This window comes from Sylvia atricapilla, chromosome 4 (assembly GCF_009819655.1).
Source record: "Sylvia atricapilla isolate bSylAtr1 chromosome 4, bSylAtr1.pri, whole genome shotgun sequence".
NCBI lineage: Eukaryota > Metazoa > Chordata > Aves > Passeriformes > Sylviidae > Sylvia > Sylvia atricapilla.
In genome coordinates, this window is record NC_089143.1 from 52,137,703 (window position 1) to 52,158,036 (window position 20,334).

Below are 20,334 nucleotides of genomic sequence, written 5' to 3' on the forward strand. Positions count from 1 at the left end.
TCTCTCTAGATACTGATATGTAATTTTCCAAGTCAAAGCACTGGGACAATGTGCTTGTTAATTAAAAATCACACTTTATACTTATGCTTTCTGAGGTGGGATGAAATACAGTAAATAACTATGATTCACTGGCTTATTTCAATTTTTATAGAAACCATGGTCCCACTTCAGTGCCCTGGCACATAGTGCAAAGTGTTAGGGGTATTCTGACCTTAAGTGAGAGATTTGGAACATATAGCCTGTGAGCCAAGGAACAATGTAAGCCACAAGGATAAAGAAAAATCAGAGTATTTTGTTCTCTGCTGCAAGAAATGCTTTCTTGAGTGTCAGTTTGACACACGAACAACAGGCTGAAAACTTTCAATCTGCATTTTAGAACACAGTAGTTCCCTGGTCTTTCCCCTTCATGACCACTGTCTGAAGCATTGCTATTTTGTTGAGGTCCTCCATGTTAAAGTCTGCCTCTGTTTTCCAACATGAAAGACGTCATCTTAACTAAAAAGCACATTTAAAAGCTCCAGCTTTTTTCCCAAACCCTTCTTTCTGTATAGTCAAAGAGGTTCTATGCATTTGTAATTCCTAAAGTAAGAGAATTTCAACGTAGATCAGATTTCAAAACCTGTCCGAGACAACCAGTATTTAGTAGTTTTAACTATTAATCACAGAGAAGTGATGGCATTATTTTTTTTTCCACACAAATATATTAAAAACTTCAAGAAATTGGAAGTGGCAGCAGTAGTATACACACACATACACACACAAAAAAAAAAAAAAAAAAAAAAAAGGCATGAAAACTTGAGTTTTCTTATGCTCTAAGTACTCTCATATCATGTCAAAGACTAAGATAAACTTGAAAGGACCGTTCACACTGCAAATACTATTTCTAAACCAGTATTAACAAGCAACCACACATAATTCCCTGCATTCTTGGTTTGCCTAAATAAGCACCGGTTAAGCAACTAAGTCTTGCTCAAATAAAAGTGGACTTCCTCTATGCATAAGGGAAAAAGATAAAGGTCAGTGATCAAGAGACTTGGTGCCCACAAATACAGTGTTCTGGAAATGTACGTGCTATTGAATGTGCACTTGCCCTCAGGCTGGGTAGTGTTCCTCTTGGATGTTAAATACTCTCATGATATCCATACATTACATGGTCAATGTAACCACTTTAACCAAGGTGCTTCACAGTGATAGGTGAAATTCAATACAAAGCAGCACTTGGTAATGATTTGCAAACACAAATCAAACTGAAAAATCCAATACTCATGCCAGCTCAGTTTTTAAAAATTCACGGCAGTGTGCCAGTAACATCACTGTAGAAGAGCACCTGCAGGCAGGGTTCAAAAGTTCTGATTAGGAAGGTTTTTCAGGTTAGGAAAATAACATGGCTATCCGTAAATTTAAATGTGGTAAGGAATAGAGAATGCAAAATCATTTGTGTGAGACATGGCAGCCAAAGAGCGGCTCTCTTAAAGAGGAAGCGAGCACTGACTCCCAAAACATGAATGGTCTCCTTGGTTGCATAAGCACAGTTTTGCCTTTTTTAAATTCGCTCTCAAGTTTATTACAAAACATGAAGAGCTCCCAAAGTCATCATCAGCAAGCTATGATACAGAAAAATGCAAGGTGCCACTCTTCTGACACTGAAAATTATCACAACTGAGGCAACACTGGCATAGAAAGTCAATTTATGCTGATTTTCCCATTTCTGCATGGGAATACAGATATTTAAAAACAGACAAAACAGTGCAGAGGATACCAGCTTGAAATACTTCCATGTTTATTACTAGGAAAGAGTTTTGCTCAGATGATGTCTGAATGGAAAGGAATATTAAAAAAACAAACAAAAACTCCCAAACAAACAAACCCAAAGAAAACAAACAAAAAAAACCCCAAACCCAAACATAGATTTTACTCTTCAATCTCTTGAAACCAAGATATATCAAAAGGATTTCCTCAAAAATCCCAGAAAGAAACAAAGAATACCCAACATGCTGCTCTGAATTGTAGAATTTTCACATGGAAATTAGTATTTTTTAAGACAGATCACAAAACACAGAATAAGTCAATAGCCCAGACACTGGAAGTGCCACTTCCAATGGAAATCCAGGTCAGAGTCCCCCGTTCAATAAACACCTCAGCAGACATACAAAGAGAAACAGCCACAGGTGGAGAGACTTGAAGTGCTCAGCATGGGAAATGGAGCCCCACATCACTGACCTGAATCAGATAAACTCAGGAGATTCGACTTGAACCCCTCGCAATTCATATATGTGCTCTCTGCATCAGGTACTGGCTGATAATGTAATGGTCTTTGTGATTCTGATCCAAACTATAACAGCATTCCCAGATCCAAGACAGCTTTCCAAAATACATTTTCTTCAAAATTGATGTGTTACGAGCTAAGTTCCTATACTGGCACACAATCATTAGGAATAATGTCAGAAAACATGCTCAGCCCTCTCCCCAACCTGATAAATCCACAAACCCCCCAAAGATTTGTGCACTGTCATTTGTGCAGTTTAAGGACTCCAGAAGACTACCTTCAACCAGGGCATGCACCTTATGAAGGTACCTTTACATTTGCATAACTTTTTTTTTTTTTTTTTTTTTTTCGGACTGTGCCATGTTCTCATTTCCCCTATGAAAGCAGTGCTTTTGTGTCAGCCTGGTTACTGAGTTCTGCTGGGGACTCCTCAAATAGAACATGAGAGCAAGATTAATAGCAAGGCAGCACGACATGAAAGAAAGCATCCTGCTTTATACCATCCCCGGAAATGCATTTCCTAAAGCTAAAATTGTACAATGAGTTTCAAGATCCAGGACAACTTAGAAAGGGGCAGGCAGACTTTTGACATTAAAAAAACAAAGATAAGCCACATCCCACGCCAAACACAACATGGTTATGAAGAAACACAGCCATGGCCACTACTGTATTTTTATGTCTATGCTCCTGCTCCACTTACTAAAGGGGGAAGGGGGATAGTAAAAAGTGTTCACCCTACTGTCCTTTGCCATGAAGCTTTCCTAGCCATCTGTCTTTTAAAACCTCTGGAAGATGACTACAGCGTCACTCACCCTGGGAGTTCCTCCCATCCTAGCAGGTAACCACTGACAGCCCTCCCAGGCATGTCCACAGCAGTCAAAAAGCCCCAACATTACCCCTGCAACACCCAAGGCTGTTACAACTCCTGCAGACACAATGCTGAAGAGGCAGCGTGTGACTTTTCTCACCCCAGCCCCAGCAGTTAATTGGACTTTCCATGGATAATCCCGGCAATCAGAGAGAAAATCTCTGCCTCCAGCGTGACCCATTAGCACAGAGTTCACTGATCAGTAGGTTAATGTGCCATTAAAGCATCTCTCTGTGGGGCTTAGGAAGGGTCAAGAAAACTCCATCACAAAGAACAAAAATTACCTACAGAGCTCATACATGGTTATATCAACATCCTCGTGAAAAGGTCGAATTCAGCTCAGAGGCTATTTCCTTCCCTGGAGCAGTAATACCTATAGTCTAAAGTCTATATCTAAAGTCCTGACACTTTCTCCACATCTCTCCTTGAATGTCGCTTAGATTTGCAAAACACAAAGTATTTTACTAAATTATATGGGTAAGCAAACCACCAATCTCACTGTAAGGTCAGAGGGACACCATGCTGCATTGGCTACTCTGCAATACTGTTCACACTTGCAGTTTATGGTCCCTGCTTTTAAAGGAGAGACCTTTATTTCCTGTTGCCAACAGGCAAGACACATTTACCCAGGGTGATTATGTGTACACAGAGTATCTCAGCTACTGGAGAACAATTAATGCTCTGTAAGGACCATGCAGGTTCAGCAATGGCGCATCAATTCTGTGCCTACAATAGCTAAAGTAACAGTAGTAGTAAAATCCAGTAAAGTAAAACTTGTCCAGGCTGCGACCATCTCGGGATGTACAGTCACAAAACTGAAACTCTGAGGATATGGATTGATGCCTTATAATCTGCTGTGTCCAAATACACTCTGCTAAGTCGATTTTCAGTAACTTTACTTTCTCTTATTCCTTATTAGTTGCATTTTGGCCAAAGTGCTAGACAAAGAACATCCATGTAACCTTCAAACAGAAGCACAGACAAATTTGGGTAAGGAAGAGGAAAAAAATAGGAGGTTTCATCTTGCATTTATAATTTATTTATAAACCTCAAAGAGAGATGACAGTGCTATGAAATTCATTAGTTATAAGGCAGTGGATTCTTTGGGTTTTTTAGTTTTTTCAATGTCCATGTACTGGCATAGCTCTGTAATGAGAGGATTTCTCAGGAGATAAGTTTTATTAGTGTTAATTATCAATTTAATGTAGATTTCTGTCTCCCCTGTTGCATTTCCCAATGTATTTTTAAAAATGTTTCTAGTGATAACAGCGTCTAACCAAAATGTGAACTAAGTGATACGCCTAGGAAATAATAACCATCATGATCTTTAAATACAGATATGGTTTTCTATAGGTTCTTGTATAGACTGCTTTACTTACCTGGAAAAGACCACAGTTCTTGTCATTGCTAAACCTTACATGGTGGATAGGTGCTTATGTTATGCACCCCATGCGTGCAAAACTGTGGTGTTAACAAGTACAGCTAAGGATCTAACGTCAGCTCTGTCTTGCATTTCCTTTTATTTGTTAGTCTGAGCCTCAAGCTTAAAGTTATTTCAACAGACTTTTGTTTTCAACACGTATTCAGTATGTGTCTAACACCCTCTGAAGTTGCAAGCCACCCTCCCACTCACCCCCAAAAATCTTCAACCAGTGCCAAAGTCTATATTTTCTTAACTTAAAGAAGTAATTCCAGGGCTGTCAACTGATAAATTTCATTCAGGGAAACGCTGTGTTCTTTAAGCAACACATTAATCTTCTCTGAACTAACCATAGTAAACATCAATGTTGAATTGTACAGATTTCACATGTTGCTGCCAGGAGGGAGTTTTAGAAGAATTATCCCCTTTTTAGGTAACCTGGCTTTTAAAATTACACCCTAGAATATGCAGACAAAGAAGACTAATGAGCTCACCAGCCTGTATGTATTGAGGAGGCTGTTGAAAAAGATACTGTGAGTAATGGAAAAAGGTTCATTTTTCAAAAGCTGTAGGGACCTGCTTGTGTGAAGCTAGGAGAGGAAGAACCTCTCTCACTTTGGTTATAACAGTTTGCTGTAAACAATCATTTCCCCTCTGTTATCAGGGAATATCCTGCAGGGGTGCATGTTCTATGTCACCTTGACCAATTCACGGAGGAAGGGGAATTTTTCTCTCCTAATAACCCACTCAACTCCCCACCTTTTAAAAAATTATTCATTTTTTAAACTGCAGTGCATAAGAACATCCATTAACTACTGTCCTGCTCCTCAGAGAAAGACTGAGTATTGACTCTGATTGCTAATACAACAAAAGGCAAAAGAGTGAGCCAAACTTTTTTCCTTGTTTTCAGCTGCTAAAAGCAGTGCACATAGGGCAGCAGTCTTGCCATGCATAAAACCAGCTATAGACCAAGAAACAGAACTTTTAAGCCACAACTTAGACCTTACTATGAGACAGTATTTTAAATGACCCACGCTACTCTCAGTAGCGGAAGCAGAGTGTGAAGTCGGTGTGCTGACTGACCTTTTCAAGCATGTTGCTAAATGAAGAAACTACACACCACTCCCCTGTAACTGTATGCAAACTCCCCACATGCAGAACGTCTTTACACAAAGGCAGACCACCCTTCAGTCACAACACCAAGCTCTGGGTGCAGCATCCTCGAAGGGCAATGAGGTGGTTGGGACGCTGGAGGTAAAAGTGACACGAAACTCATTACTCGCCCTCAAATGTCTTGTTTTAAATCTGTAGTATCCACCTGGTGATCATGTGAAACAGGACTGCTACAATTCAGAGAGGTGACGGAGGCGCGGTGCTTTTATTTAATGTTGCCTAAATAACAGAAACCTGAAATAAAACTGCCCTCATTTCAGCCAAGGTTTTTCTTGCACTCCCTCTGTGTCTTTCCCTCCCGAACTGCTGCGTAGCTGTCTATAAATACTGGCCACAACACTTGCTCAGGGCTTTCCTTGCCGATGGCACAGGTCAGTGTCAATGTACACCGCGGCACGACTCAGATGAAGTTCTCAGCTGCTCAGACAAAGCCATGGACGGGCTGCCCACCCCTCCTGCCTGGAAATACCATCCTGCTGCCAGCTTTACAGATGCTGCAGGCCTTTCCTGCACAGAAGGGTAACTATGAGGCTCATATAAAAAAAAAGAAAAAAAAGAAAAAATTACAGCTTTTTTGCGAACAGGTGGAAAAAAGAGGGAGGAGAGAAGGAGGAGGAAAGGAGGAAGCACTTTTGTTTCAGCTCCCTTTACAGTGGCACATCCAGCTATGATTATAGAATTTCATTCCCAGGAAATGTGGATGTGAAAAACTTCTGCAAAGATGTTTTCTATACAACAAATTCTTCAAATGGAATAAAGTGTGAATCACACAACGGCATTAAGATTGTATAAGCACTCACAGAAGGATGAAGAATAAATATTAATGCTGTGTCTCAAAACTTCTGTCAGTGGCCAGGTATTAGGTATCTGAATTCATATGTAATAATTATTCACACTATGACAGTAAGCATGAGACATCACTGGTGGCAGGAACTCACAATCCTGCTCTGCAGTAAATAAAAGTTTTAAAGTTTACAAATCAGAAAAAACATAAAACAGAATTACATCTCTCTAAACCCACTGAGAGACTGGGCTGTTATGATATGGATAGCTTGAAACAGAAAAATAAGGGAAATTGAAAAGAAGATGGCAAGATCAGCACAAACAAATGTGTATTTGCTGCACGCCCTCAGTGTACACTGTGAGCAGGCACCACAAAGGCAGATAAATGTCCTGCCTTTCATCAATACATTGGATGGCATAACTGGGAGGTTTGCCCCATTAACATGTGAGCCATATCATAACTGCATTAACACTAAGAGCTACAGGAGTTTATCTTAAAATCAGTTTCTTTTTAAAAAAACTTATGACCATGAAATTCTCCTTGTCAGGACAATATTTATACATAAATCCCAGTCTGTTCCAAGACTTACAGGGCCATCAAGCCTGTGATTAGCTGCACAGCCTGGCATAATCCCATGGCCAGCATCCCTGCACACCTTTGAGGTTACCACTGAGGTTGTGGCTGTGCTTATTCATCCTTTTGCAGCTCTGCCAAGTCGAAAAAGTTTTAATAGTAACTTTGAAACAAAAGAGAAACTTCATCTCCTGCATCTATATTGAAAGACATGTTAAGTCTTTCTGCTTTCCTTCCACTATTTTCATCAACAGCAGCTCTTGAAAGTGCTTTTAGTACCTTGTGCACATTGTTAAGGCTCTCCTTTCATACTACTTATTTATCTTTACTGTGTAGCTTGAAAAACTAAGATGATCATTAGAAACACACGGCTATTGAAGCTTTGTTTAAATGGACACTGTTTATAAAACCTTGGTTTAGAAGCCTGTCACTGATGCCACAGAAACTTTCTGTATTTAAACGAAAATACATTTGGATGACATGGGTAATTGCTAAGCCTTGGTGAAGTGCCACATGCAAAGTGTAACTAATTTGCTCATTACAAGTTTCTCAGTCATAAAGCTCCTACACATAGCTCTTATCCTCAATCATGGACATGACAGTTTCATAATATCGTTCCATCAAACCTTTAAGCTGCTGCAAATAAATCCCTGCAAAAAACAGAAACCAGAGTGGTTTCATAAAACTCAGCAAGAAATTGAAGTATTTATCATAGCTTTATGTGCAGCATAATGTCAAAAACTTCTTCTTGGACATCTACACCTTTAAAACAGAGAATTATCTTAAATTTTAAAATTTTGAGGAGAAGCCCATAATTTTAATGAAACATGCACATTCCTGTACTTCTGTAAATAATTCTACAGCATCATTTCACCATACCCCATTACTACCATGCCACATAAAAAGAAGCAAAAGAAGACATGTAAACAAGAGTGAGAGGAGGACAACACAACTATGGCTGCCAGTGAAGGCTGCGTTTACAACCATGCGGTTTTTTGGCATTGCACATGCACAGGGGTTACTGCACAGGTGACAGCACAGAAGACCAGCATCATGACATGAAATGATACAAGGACGGTGTGTTGACATAAACCATGAACCTAATTAGTGTGCTGGACAAGTCTGACAGCACTCAGAGGATGACTTCTGGAGGAGAGCAAAGGAGAAAGAGCAGTGCTAGTCAGAAATTCAAGAAAAAGAGCCTAGTTTTTTAACAAAATTTCAACAGAACCTCCTAAAATTCACAGGCAGCATCCTAGTGTTAGAAACAGTAACTTACATTAAAATCTCACAGCTGAAGTGTGCATAATATAGAAGAATTAGTCACTAATTTAGGTCACCCTAATGTTTTCTAAGTTTCTGAAATCCTTCAACAAAATTTTCAGGAACAGGAGAGCTTTGGAGTAAATGCCAACTGTGCATTTTTGGGTCCTTTCATACTAGGAAACTAGTAGGCCCTTTCCTACTTTGATCACTGAAGTCAATGGCACGAACCATGACATCCAAAATTAAACATGTGCAAGGTTTAGCTCAATCACAGCCTGCAGTTTGTAAAAGAATAGCTAAAGAAAAAATGTGAATTTATTACTGCATTATTACTGCTGGTTTTTTGCTTGCATTTTGCATAGCCAGCAACTGCAGTTTGGTAATGAGGCAGTTGGTACTACATCACCTAAAGTCAGCCTCTTAAAATGCAATCTAGCTAGCCCTAAATCTAGAACTACACTAATATTAATCAGAGGTAACAGGCTTACTTGAAATAAGCCAACACTATCATAAATTTTACAAGGCTGTTGTAGTTATATAAGATAATCTCCATGGGACACAGGATGGGAATTGAACTGTATGGACCAATACAGCTCCAAAATGGCCTTTTAGCAAGATGAATAATAGCAAAGTTTCATAATTACCTAGTCTAACTTAGAGAAAAAAAAACCTGCTGAATGAGTAACTTGAAAAAGGAAAACCAGTAAGGTGAAAGATTCAAGTTATTTGGAAAGAAAGGAATGCATCCAGCAGTAAGGAAAAATTATTTCCAGTAATACTATAAAACTGAAAGATTGTAGCAGACACTAAAATCCAAATTGTGCCCAGAAGCCTGGATTTCTGCAACTATAAACCAGTTTAAATACTGAAAAATATTCCAAATATTCTGTGTATTTTTAAAAGCATCTTATTCTGTTTTCTTTCATTACATCAGTTATGATACAGTGAATCAAGCCAAAAGTTCTAAAACCACAAAATAGCTTTAAAGGTCTGCAAGATTATTTTTAAATCTTTTGAAAACTACCTTAACATATTGTGCCTCAACAAACACTTAAACACCTTATATAAAATTTCATTACTTTATGAAAATCTCCATCTGTGTCTTCATGCACACTGTGTTTTTATTCCATATAATGAATAAGGGAATTTTATCTTCAATTAAATGAAGACTTCTTTCCTGGCTATTCCTGCCAAATAGGGAAAAAAGTTGATGCTAAAAGCCAAATGTACATTGTAAGTTCATCCCATAGGTTCAAGAAACCTGTGAGGCTTGCAGAGCCAAAGCTGTCCAAAGTCCTACTAACTGTAGACTTGTTTTTCTACCTCTCTACTGACCATTTTCACACAGAATACCTCCAGTATTAGTCACAAAGATCTTAAATCATTTGACTTCAATGTTGTTTATGAAAGATTTGTTTCAGAATTTAGTCTCTCTGGCAAGGAAGTGTAGACTAATATGGTACACCATGACCATAATTTTCTTCCAATTTTTCAGTGGTCAATACCCATCTGAAGGCTCCTGTTGCATTACAGAAACATACTGCCAGCATGAAGCATCCAGTATTATATGTAAATTAACCATTAAAAATAGATAATTTGAATTATTTTGAATCTGTTTCTACTTCCTGACTCTAGATTTTTTTTTCTCCTAACTTCTGAAGTTCACCCAAAATAAGAAGTTCAAGGTATCCTATAAAAACATCACAGAACCAAGTTTTATCTGTATAGGCAGTAATTATATTTCCTAGTTTAAAGAAGGAAGTTAACTGAAGATGTATATATTGGAATAAACTATTGTGTGTCACACCCTGTAAAAGATGGCTTACACTCCCCTTTAAGGCAAGACAAAAATATTACAGAAATTTTTCTTGTCTTCTCTTAATAAATGAAACTTTGAGTGAGCTGAGCAGATGACTGGAGCTGCAAATTCTATAACATTCTGTAATGTTACCTTTCCTCCAGCCAAGAAAAATAAGAAAATAAGCACCTCTGAGGGTTTTCATGATGTAGCTAAAGCTTAGACAAATCTATATTAACCACACAAGAATAGCAACATCTGTCATCTAGCCTGGCACATTTTCAAATGCAATGTATGTGGAATTGTGGTCATTCTAAGCTTGAGTCTTCAGTCTTCATCACAGACTGCTCTGCACAGCAGGGAAGTCTGTCAGCTGTGCAGACACTGATGAAGATAGCTTCAGTGTGCTTTTAGGAAATCCAAAGAAATTAAAGACATTTAGTTATTCTTACACTTTAAAGACACTGTATTATTCTTACAGGCATGCAAATGCTGTGAGGGATTGGATGGATGCTGGTCTTCACTAATGAATAAGGAAAGCAGGGTTAAGACAACACTTGGGTCACTAACGACAACCTGCGAAATCATGGAAGGCTGAAGTTAGAGCAGGAGGATTCTCAGTAAAGGAGATAGTAGGTCTAAAAAGGTCTAAAGGTCTAGTCAAAAACCTTTTAAGTGAACTGTGAGAAAAGATGCCAGTGCCTACCTGAGTTTTTGTGGCCTGAGGTCAAGCATAAGGAATAGTTTTTGCCTCACTTTACAGCATGATAACTCATTACACTTAACAAAAATTCCTTCCTCATCTCTTAAAACTGATGAACTGCAGGCCAATGCCCTAGTGGTTGTTTAGTATAATAATGTTTCTCATTTCCTCACTCAGCTGACACTCATTTGAGACACCAATCTTTGAAAACAAAGTTAGTCAAAATATGCAGTACTCATTTTTAAAATCTAAAACTAATTTAGTTGTTTAATCAGAGAGTAATTCAAGAATAATCTTTCAGCTATATCACTGTGCTTCCCTATTCAGAAATGCCATAAGCAATAGAAGACAGAGCTATAGCACAAGGCAGCTAACACAAAGGAGAAACACCTATAGATAACTTGTTTAGAATGCCTTCTTGTTGAATTATTTCATATAAAAGGTTGTAGTAAACAACTTGAACCACGTAATCTAAGCACCAGTGTGACATTTATTGTAGAGTCAAAAAAACTGTTACTGGTACCTTGCCCCTTTGATACTTCTCTGCATCACATCATCTTTGATTGCCTGGTAAAATTAGGAGATCTGTTATCACAAAGAGCTGGTTTAACAATAATGCAGAGGATGATGAGTTCTTACAGTGAAAATAAATCAAGCGGCATTTCTTTTTCACTGAAAAATCTAGTCCATAATGCCAGTATTTACAGGATTAAATGACTGAGCAGTAAAGGCAAATTGATCCTGTTAATGATTTCAGTTTTATTTTTCATAGATGACACTGTTTCCTAATGTTTCATGCAGGTTTAAAAGCTGTCCATATGAACAAACACCTGGAAAAATGCTGATAGTGGGGGAGAAAAGGCAGAAGGGCAGCATGATTTGTTGCAGACTTTCAGCGGGAGAGCAAATGTGTGAAGTCATTAATTAACAGAGATAATTTTCAACACTTTAAATTTAGATGACACATTCATCCATGTATTCCTCCAGGAGTACATGTATTTCTTTGTATTTATTCCTGTAGGAATATATGCTAACAGAAGAAAAGGAGTTGCTGCCATGGAAGAGCACTCTGGTGCCCAGAAACCAGGTCCTTGTGTTTTTGCACATCTTCCCCTAAGCCAGCAAAAGAAAGCAATCACCCTTGAAAGTGTTTAGATACACATATACATACACAATGTGGAATCATCTATGGACCTAATATAAATCCATTTAAGAAATTAGGTTAGAATATGGATAGAAGTCTATAAAGGCAAACTCCATTCTAGAAATTCAGTGCAGCATATGTTCAAAAGTTTTAATTCCACCTGCATTACAAACTGTAATTAAAGTGTAATCTTCCTTTAAAAAATAATTCCTTAAATTTTCCTCCCAAGCTCAAAATTATGAGTTTAGTCATAACTAAAATATCACCAGTTACTTTCAAAGTTTAAAGCCTCTTTAACAAGCAACTCAGATACTGATTAAGCACAGAATGAAGAGAATGACTATCACTGAAGAAAACTGGCTTGTAAAAAATGAAGAGGAAATATTAAAACCACAAAATGTCCCTTCACTTATAAAGACCACAGGATTCTCCACATTCCTTCAAGTAACAAAGTTTTATGATTCCAGCAAAATAATTTTGGGGGAAATAGACTACAGGCAGCAAATTGCACACGGCTGCACACATTGCTCTGTTTCTGGAAAATGAAAATTTAAGTCAAGTTTTGTGAAATCTGAACTTCAGGTTCCTGTGATTCTGGGTTTCCTGGGTTCTGGATTCTTCTCCCCCATAATCTAAATGATGAGTCTGTTCTTGATTATACACTCTGATCTCTTTAGTTAACATACTATCTCTTCCTTGTCAGGTTTGGCAAGTATAAGTGACATTTTTAACAGCAGGACTGATTTCACTTTTATTTATATGTGCCAGGCAGATAATCTCACAGTGCTGTCAGTGGTGACTGTGAAATTATTTTAATCAAACATACCTGAAAAAATTAGTATTTCAAAGGCCAGAAGGAATACATTTAAATGAACCACAAAACAGCAAATTTTTTTTCTCCTCCTTCACAATGCTAATTTGAAACTCTACACAAGTGCCAAAAATCACAATGAAACTATCGTATTTCATTAATCCTTGCATTATGAGCCATTCTAATACTCATCAAAGTGAATTCTATTCAGCTTAAAGAATTTATCTTTTATGTAGGCAACTCAAAGTAAAATCACATTTTGATTTTTCAAGTTGGCTGCAGTTTCATGAATCCTGCACTGTAACAACTATCAGCTTTTGCTCTGTCCTAGTTTTGGCCAGGACAGAGTTAATTTTTTCCCAGTAGCCAGGAGGGAAGCATGGCTAAGGCTGGGATGTTATTTGATACCACCTCACCTCATTCTCAGGGGCAGAAGTAAGGGACTCTCACTTCCAGGGAGAAGGGAAGAAAAAGCATGATGGGAAAAATGGTCCATTTTTGGCTTATTTTACGTGTAAATCATTTCCTTGTATATCATACCTTTGTTATTCATATTGCTGCTGCTACTTGATATTCATGCTGTTACTTACTGTTGTTTGTATTCATATCTCATTGCTGTTTCCAGTAAATTGTTCTTACCTCAACCCGTAATCTTTACCTTTTGTGCTTTCAGTCGGAGGAGGAGCAGCAGGAAGTGGCAGCATCGTTTCAGAGGGACTACTAAATTGGAGAATACTACTCCTAAACATGTTCATGAAGGTGATGGAAAACAGACAACTTTAATTCCTAATTTACATTATTTTCTTAAATATGCCCATCCATGATGTCTGTCACATCTGAAGAACTACGACATGAAAAAAGCCACTCTCTCAACAATCACTGCTCTACTACACGGATGGGCCATGCTGTCATAAAGGTTTTACGTGCCTAAGAACAGTTTTCACCCAAGCACTGTTTAAGGGTCCAACCTCACAGAACATTGAATCTACCCAGAGTAATTAACAATACACTTGAACTACAGAACCAAATGCTATTTATTTGGTGATAAAAAAATACTCCTTGCACATTAACGACTGCGTGTAAAATATATGATTATACATGAACTCACTGTTTATGAATGTGGCCAGAGGGAATCGCCTCCTAGCTTAGAAGAAGAGATGAGGTGGGAAGACTGAATGTACAGTGAGCCCTTCTAGAGGTCCATTATTAACTCTCCACCATATTCCTGTTTACAGGCATGCTCTTGCTCTTTCAGCATGCCATTGCTTACCTTTGACTCTAAGGGTCTTTGTTTCCGAGCAATAAATATTTCAGACTCCAGGGAGCAGACAGGAAGATCATACATGACTCTAAAAAATCCTTTACTGTTGATAGATTATTGTAAGCACTTATTCATTATTAGCTGAAATGCTGCTGACTGCACACTTAATAAATAGCCTATTTGTTCTTTCTAACTGAAGCAATACTGTAAAAGGACTTTTGAAGAGAAGACCATTAAAAACATAAAGACATCACACAGCAGGTAATTTGCAGAAGGTGGTTTCAGTTTTCTGGTCATTGCAACACAATCAACAAATGCTGCATCAAAATTTCTTCTGCTTCCATAATTTTTTTGTGCAGGACCAGGTATTCATACCCCTTAAAAACTAAGTTTTCAAGAAACAAGGCATTGAAGTGAACTGTAACTATACTTGTGTAGCTTTATAACAACACAGTCCAGTGATTTTTGTCTTCTTTGGGCAAAACCAGCAGCCTCAGCTCTCCCAGAGAATAAATGTTGCCCTGAAGTGCAAAACAACAAACAAGGTGAAGAGCCCACTTTGCTGCAAAACATCAGCAAGCTGTCAGCACAAAAGGCATACAACTGAGCATCCCTTTTCCCATTTTTGTTCTTAAAATGAGCCTAATCTCATTTAGAACAAGAAAATATTCACATGAAAAGTTCTTTTGCCTTAAGTCAGTCTGTATAAATATTTTCAGTTATGCCCTCAATCATTGTTAATTAATCACTGCTTTTAAGACTACACTTAATAAATCATGTGCAAGACAACTGTCTCTTAATGGCTACAAGAAGGAAAACAATCACTATTTAAATTGCTTAAAAGGATTCCACACAATTAAGAAGTGGATTAGAAACATATTGTACAGGAGGAAGAGATTAACGGGGAAGGAAGAGACAGAAATATTCAAAACATATGATTGGAGGGTTAAATTAAAAAAAAGCACCAACCATACTCAGCACTTAATGAGAGTTAATTTGCAAGCCTGACATATATCAGAGCTAATACTTAACTGATCCATTCTTGTAATAAAAGCAACTATACTGTGTATATGTAATCTATTTCAGTATTAAAAGTCCTGAAACAATAGGATGTCCAAAAGTTTCTAAAACGCATCTGAAAAAAGTCATGTGCAGAACTTGTACTCCAACATACTAAAACAGTACCTGTAGGAACAACGAAGGGAAAACATCTCTAATAGTGCCTGTTTCTTTGTGGCATGGTATGGCAGTGTCACTGTAGCACAAGTGAGCACAAATGAACTGAACATTAACAAATGTTCAGTTACAACAAATTAACAAAGCGAGTTTACTTAGGTTCTGCAGCCCATCATGCCTTCACTTTATCACTTTGGCTAAAAAAACAAACTACAACAAACAGCCAACAAGTCGAGAAGCCTCATCCATTTCAGCCTGTACTAAACATGTGCAGCTATTTTTGAACTTCACCATTGGGCAGCTCACTGACTCAGAGGTGCTGATGGTTTGTTTTCTTTTACTGTGAGAGTAAATTATGCCACTTATCCACAAACGCATCTCTCATAGGTGCCTCATTTTATTTCTGACGTTGGACTTCTCTGAACAGCTGCATGCCTGCCCTCACAGCTGGATGCAAGCTGCTGGACAGCTACACTACTCATAGCAGAAGGAAAACAGAGGTAATGATATGCAGTGAATTGGGCTTGTTTGAATCAGACTAAATATTTGGATTAGAGTCAAATTCTTTCCATAATACATATTGCAGGCATATGTGTGACAGTCAGAAGATGAGTTCATTGGAGGAGAAATATAACATAAAAGAATAAGAATTAGTCCAAATGCATGGGAAAGGCAAACTAACTACCTAAGTGTTTCTCAGACTAATTCAATTGATTCCTTTCTTGCAGCCTAATAGAATTAACTTTCTAGTAGAGCTAGTAACTGCAGTCTGGTGTGCCTCAAGTATTGTGGAAGCTTTGATTTGATCACCGTGACCTGATGTCCTCATTTCCCCAGCTCTGTTCATGCACCTTCCTTTTCTTCACACAATGAATGTAGTAATGTAAACATCATTGCAAGACATTCTAATACATCATAGTCCCCTGATTTAAGATTTAGTGCTACTGGGACACATGTTATCCTTGGTTACGTTATCCAGAAACAAATCCCACACTTACTCTGCTGTTGATGACAGCTATGGAACCACACAGAGTTTACACTAATCTAACAGCAACTTTTTCTATAACCTTGTTATAAATCACGTCAACAGCACCAAGACTTCATGGCAAGTTTTGATCCTTCCATGCTGTCAAGCTTCCTTCTTCTGAAAAGCCAAGAAGGAAATGCAGGAGGAACACGGGGCACACTGGGTCCATCTCCAACAAGAAATGTGAATGAGGTCTGAGATGTGCAGTCCTACCTGAGACAGTCTGACCCACTCCACAGTTAGTTTTTTATCCACTTACAGAGATCACATGGAAATTAGAGATTAAGTAACATCACCATTTTGAAATAGGTTTCAAATCAGCTTTATATTACACGACTGCTCTTTGTTTTATATTCTCAGACCCTCCCATGAGAAGAATGACTTCTAACCAAAAGATGACCACCATTTATATAAACACAAAGTAATCCCAATCACTACACAACATGAGAAAGCAACTGATAAAACATTCCAAAAGCTACATTGGCAAAACAAGAACAATTTTCGTGCCACCTCAATTACTCTTAAGTATTCACATTATCTAGGAATGCACAGTGTAGTAATGAAAGGCTGCTCTTACGTTTTTTTAAACTAAGCTTCCATGCTCTCATCATTGTGGTTCAAGTCTGAAAATGGTAGCACATTTCTTTAGTGTGGGAAAGAATAATTACTTACAGTGTTTTCAGATCAGCCAATAAATCAATTAATCAGCCAATCAATAAATTGTTTGGTCACTCCTAATGAGAAATAAGATAGCTATCTTAAAGACAAAACTCCGAATTTTATTTATTATTACGTATAACCATACAACAGTTGAGGTTTTAAGGCACCTGGGAGAGAACCTAATGCAGCCATCCTGCAGGGTCACCTGGACCAGGTTGCTGAGGGCTTTGGTTGGATCTTTAACATTTACAAGGATGGAAACTCCACACTCTCTCTGGGCAATTTTTGCCAGAGTTTGAGCACCCTCACAGTAAAAACTTCCCCTGTCCCTCATGTTTAAACAGAATTTCCTGAATTTCAGCTTGAGCCCATTGTGTCTCTGCCCATCACTGCACACCACTGAAAAAAGCCTGACTACATCCTCCTTGCACCCTCCTTTCAGATATTTGTACACATCAGTTCCCCCTGAGCCTACTCTTCTCCAAGCTGAACATTCCCAGCTCTCAATCCTTCCCATAGGACAGATGCTCCAGTCCCCTGAACATCTTCATGGCACCTTCCCTGAGCTGGGTCCACTATGTCCATGTGTTCCCTGTATGAGGGAGCCCAGCACTGGCCCAAGAGCCCCAGATGTGGCTCAGCAGTGCTGAACGGAAGTGCAGGATCCTCTCCTCAACTGCTGGCAGCACAGTGCCCATTGCAGCCCAGGAAGCTGTTGGCTCTCCTTTCCACCAGGGCTCATTGATGGCTCATATTTATATTGCTTCCTCAACCTTTTCTATTCTCTGAGTTACTGTTTGCTGAATGCTGCTTATTCTTCAGTGCTGATTATATGAATTTTATTGATTTGCAACTTACCTCATACCAGTGAAAATTCCTCTCATTAGTCCAACATTAACAGAATCATTTAGTGCGGCATTCCAAATAATCTTTTAATCCTAAGCTTGGTGGTTTTTAAAATAAGAAAAGAGCTATGGAAAAGGGGAGATGGATTGACAACAAAAGAATCGTCCAAAATATGCTATATAAAGACATTGAAAATGCATCTGATATAAATGATGGATTTGACAAACAGGCAGAAAGAAAAAAAAATCTTAGGAAATTAATGGAAAAATTTTCACTGTGTAGCACAATTTTTGGCTGACCACAGATCATAATTTATTCAGTCAGGTACGGCTATTTCCACAGTTATTCACAGTCTTGGCTCATTCTTGATCACTCTTCCCAACATGTTTTTTGCAAAGAGATAAAATGTAATGAACACAAATCCATGTGTTGTGTTAAATTATTAAAAATGAGGCTTCAAAGTTCAAGAAGTCATTGGTTATTTCCTTTAAAAAACAGATTTTTGTTTACAATTTTCCTGCATTATGCCTATATCACTCCCAAATCTTTACTGATTGGTTAGTAACTGAAAACAATGTCAAAAAAAAAGAGGAAAAGCTGTTCTGAGTCCCATTTCACATAGATGCAAACTGATTTTATGGCTATATAGCAAGGCTGAACAATATGTAGCAAGAAAGGCAATTATGGCCCATGGGGTTAAAAAATGAAACCATCACGAATCTCTATCTCCCCATAATTATGTAACTGATTAAAAGCTGATTACCCCTCTGTACTTGCTTGTTAACACAAGCAAGCAAATTTTGTCCTGCTATCTGGGAAGCCAGCAGCATAGGAAAATATGTTTGTGCAGTTTTCTTACAGCTTAAAAAGCCACATCTAGTAAACATAAAGAGAATTCAAAATTTTGATAGAGCACTTATATATATCCTTACATGTACACACATATAAAAAATTCAAGGAGCATACTACTTTAGCCCTCTTTATCTTTTTCATATGATTTCCAGCTTTATTGCAGAAAATTAGTGTCTTTGTGCTTCCAAGCATCACAGGAGTTAGGGTCGAATTGGTCAATAGCAATTGAGCATTACTAATGGATGGACTTAGAGATGCCCACAGCAGTCACAAAATCCTGATGGGAAACCAGCCTCAGAGGAATATTGCATTAGTATATCACGTAGCATTTGAGAAATGTTGGAGCTGTAGGAGTCAAAAGAAATTGGGCACTCAAAAGTGAGGGCTCATAAAATAATTCATGGCATCATCTGTTGTGCCATATATCAGCTTCACAGAACCTCTGACAAAAAACTGTGTGTCTCATCTCTCCTGCAGCAAACACACATGGCTCAGCCAGATGTGCAGCTTGCAACTTTGGTCCAAGTGGACAAGACGGTGTCAGCACAAAAAAAAAAAAGAAAATCACCTGGGAGGAATAGTAGTGGCACCTTTTAACAGAAAAAAAAATGGAGGAATAAAAATAAAATCTTTCAAGACTCTGAAATATTTTGCCTTTTTACTCTTTATTCTAAGAACGAACATTTTGCTTAGCAGTCATGAGTGTTTTAAAAGCATTAAAGCATTAAGCCTGACACTCAACTGGTGTTTTAGCTACTGCAAAACACAACAATAGAGAATGAAAAATCCAGCATCTGGCTGGCTTTTTAACTTATGAGTGACCATGACAAATTGCTAGTTCATTTGCTGACTAAAAAATTTCATCCTTAAACTAAAAATAAAGCCGGTGAAAGATTAGCTACAAATAAGCAAAATTCGGAATGAAAACATACTGGCAACGACCTATAGTTTAACTATTTTGTCTGAAAATGTTCTGGGTTTTTTTTTTTTCCTAAGGAATAAATGCAGCATGCAAGGAGCCATGTGTTTTTAAAATAAGATAGCATTTCTTAAACTTAGAGTTTTCAGCAAACAGAAGCTGAAACAGAAGAAAATAATTTTAGTCATAATATCTTAGGATAGAAAGGTGTCTGGGGTTATGATGTCCCCTTCCAATGAAGGATCTGGAGCCCAAAGGAAAAATGTCAGATAGTTAACACAACTGGAGCCAGAAGGTTTTGAATCTCCAGAAAATGTCACTGATTAGATAACATGTGCCTAACTGGACTGACATTAGACAAAAGCAATTCTATCTCCTCTAAAACTAAGAAAGAGATGAGAGAAGAACAGAGAGGAAGCACCTCCTGGATTATCACTGGAAAAAGAAGAGAAAGATTTGGTCACCCTGATGGAAGAGAAGCAAACTGGCAAGAAGCAGCCGCTCTAAGATTCTTCAGAGGCAGCTGAAGAATTTGGAATTAATGGATTTACTAAGAGAAGAAGAGCAACACCAATCAACTTAGCCAGAATTAACATGGGAGAAGAGAGATTTAAAGCAAATAATTCCCAGCCAAGAGAAGAGAAGCATGCATAAAGAATGGGTCAATTTTTCAAACCACAAGGTGTGCATGGCTGTGGGAAAGAGTGAGGCTCCTGTGTCTACAGTACAAAGTGATGTGAGGATACATGATGAAGAATCTTCAAGAAGAAGAGGAAAAATTTTAAAA

At 38.0% G+C, this 20,334-nt stretch overlaps 1 protein-coding gene across 2 annotated transcripts in view; it reads right to left on the reverse strand.

Moving 5' to 3' along the window:
• The window catches only part of BMPR1B (bone morphogenetic protein receptor type 1B), a 180,176-nt gene that overhangs the window by 106,037 nt on the left and 53,805 nt on the right, over positions 1 to 20,334 (reverse strand). The gene's annotated exons all lie outside the window — the stretch shown is intronic.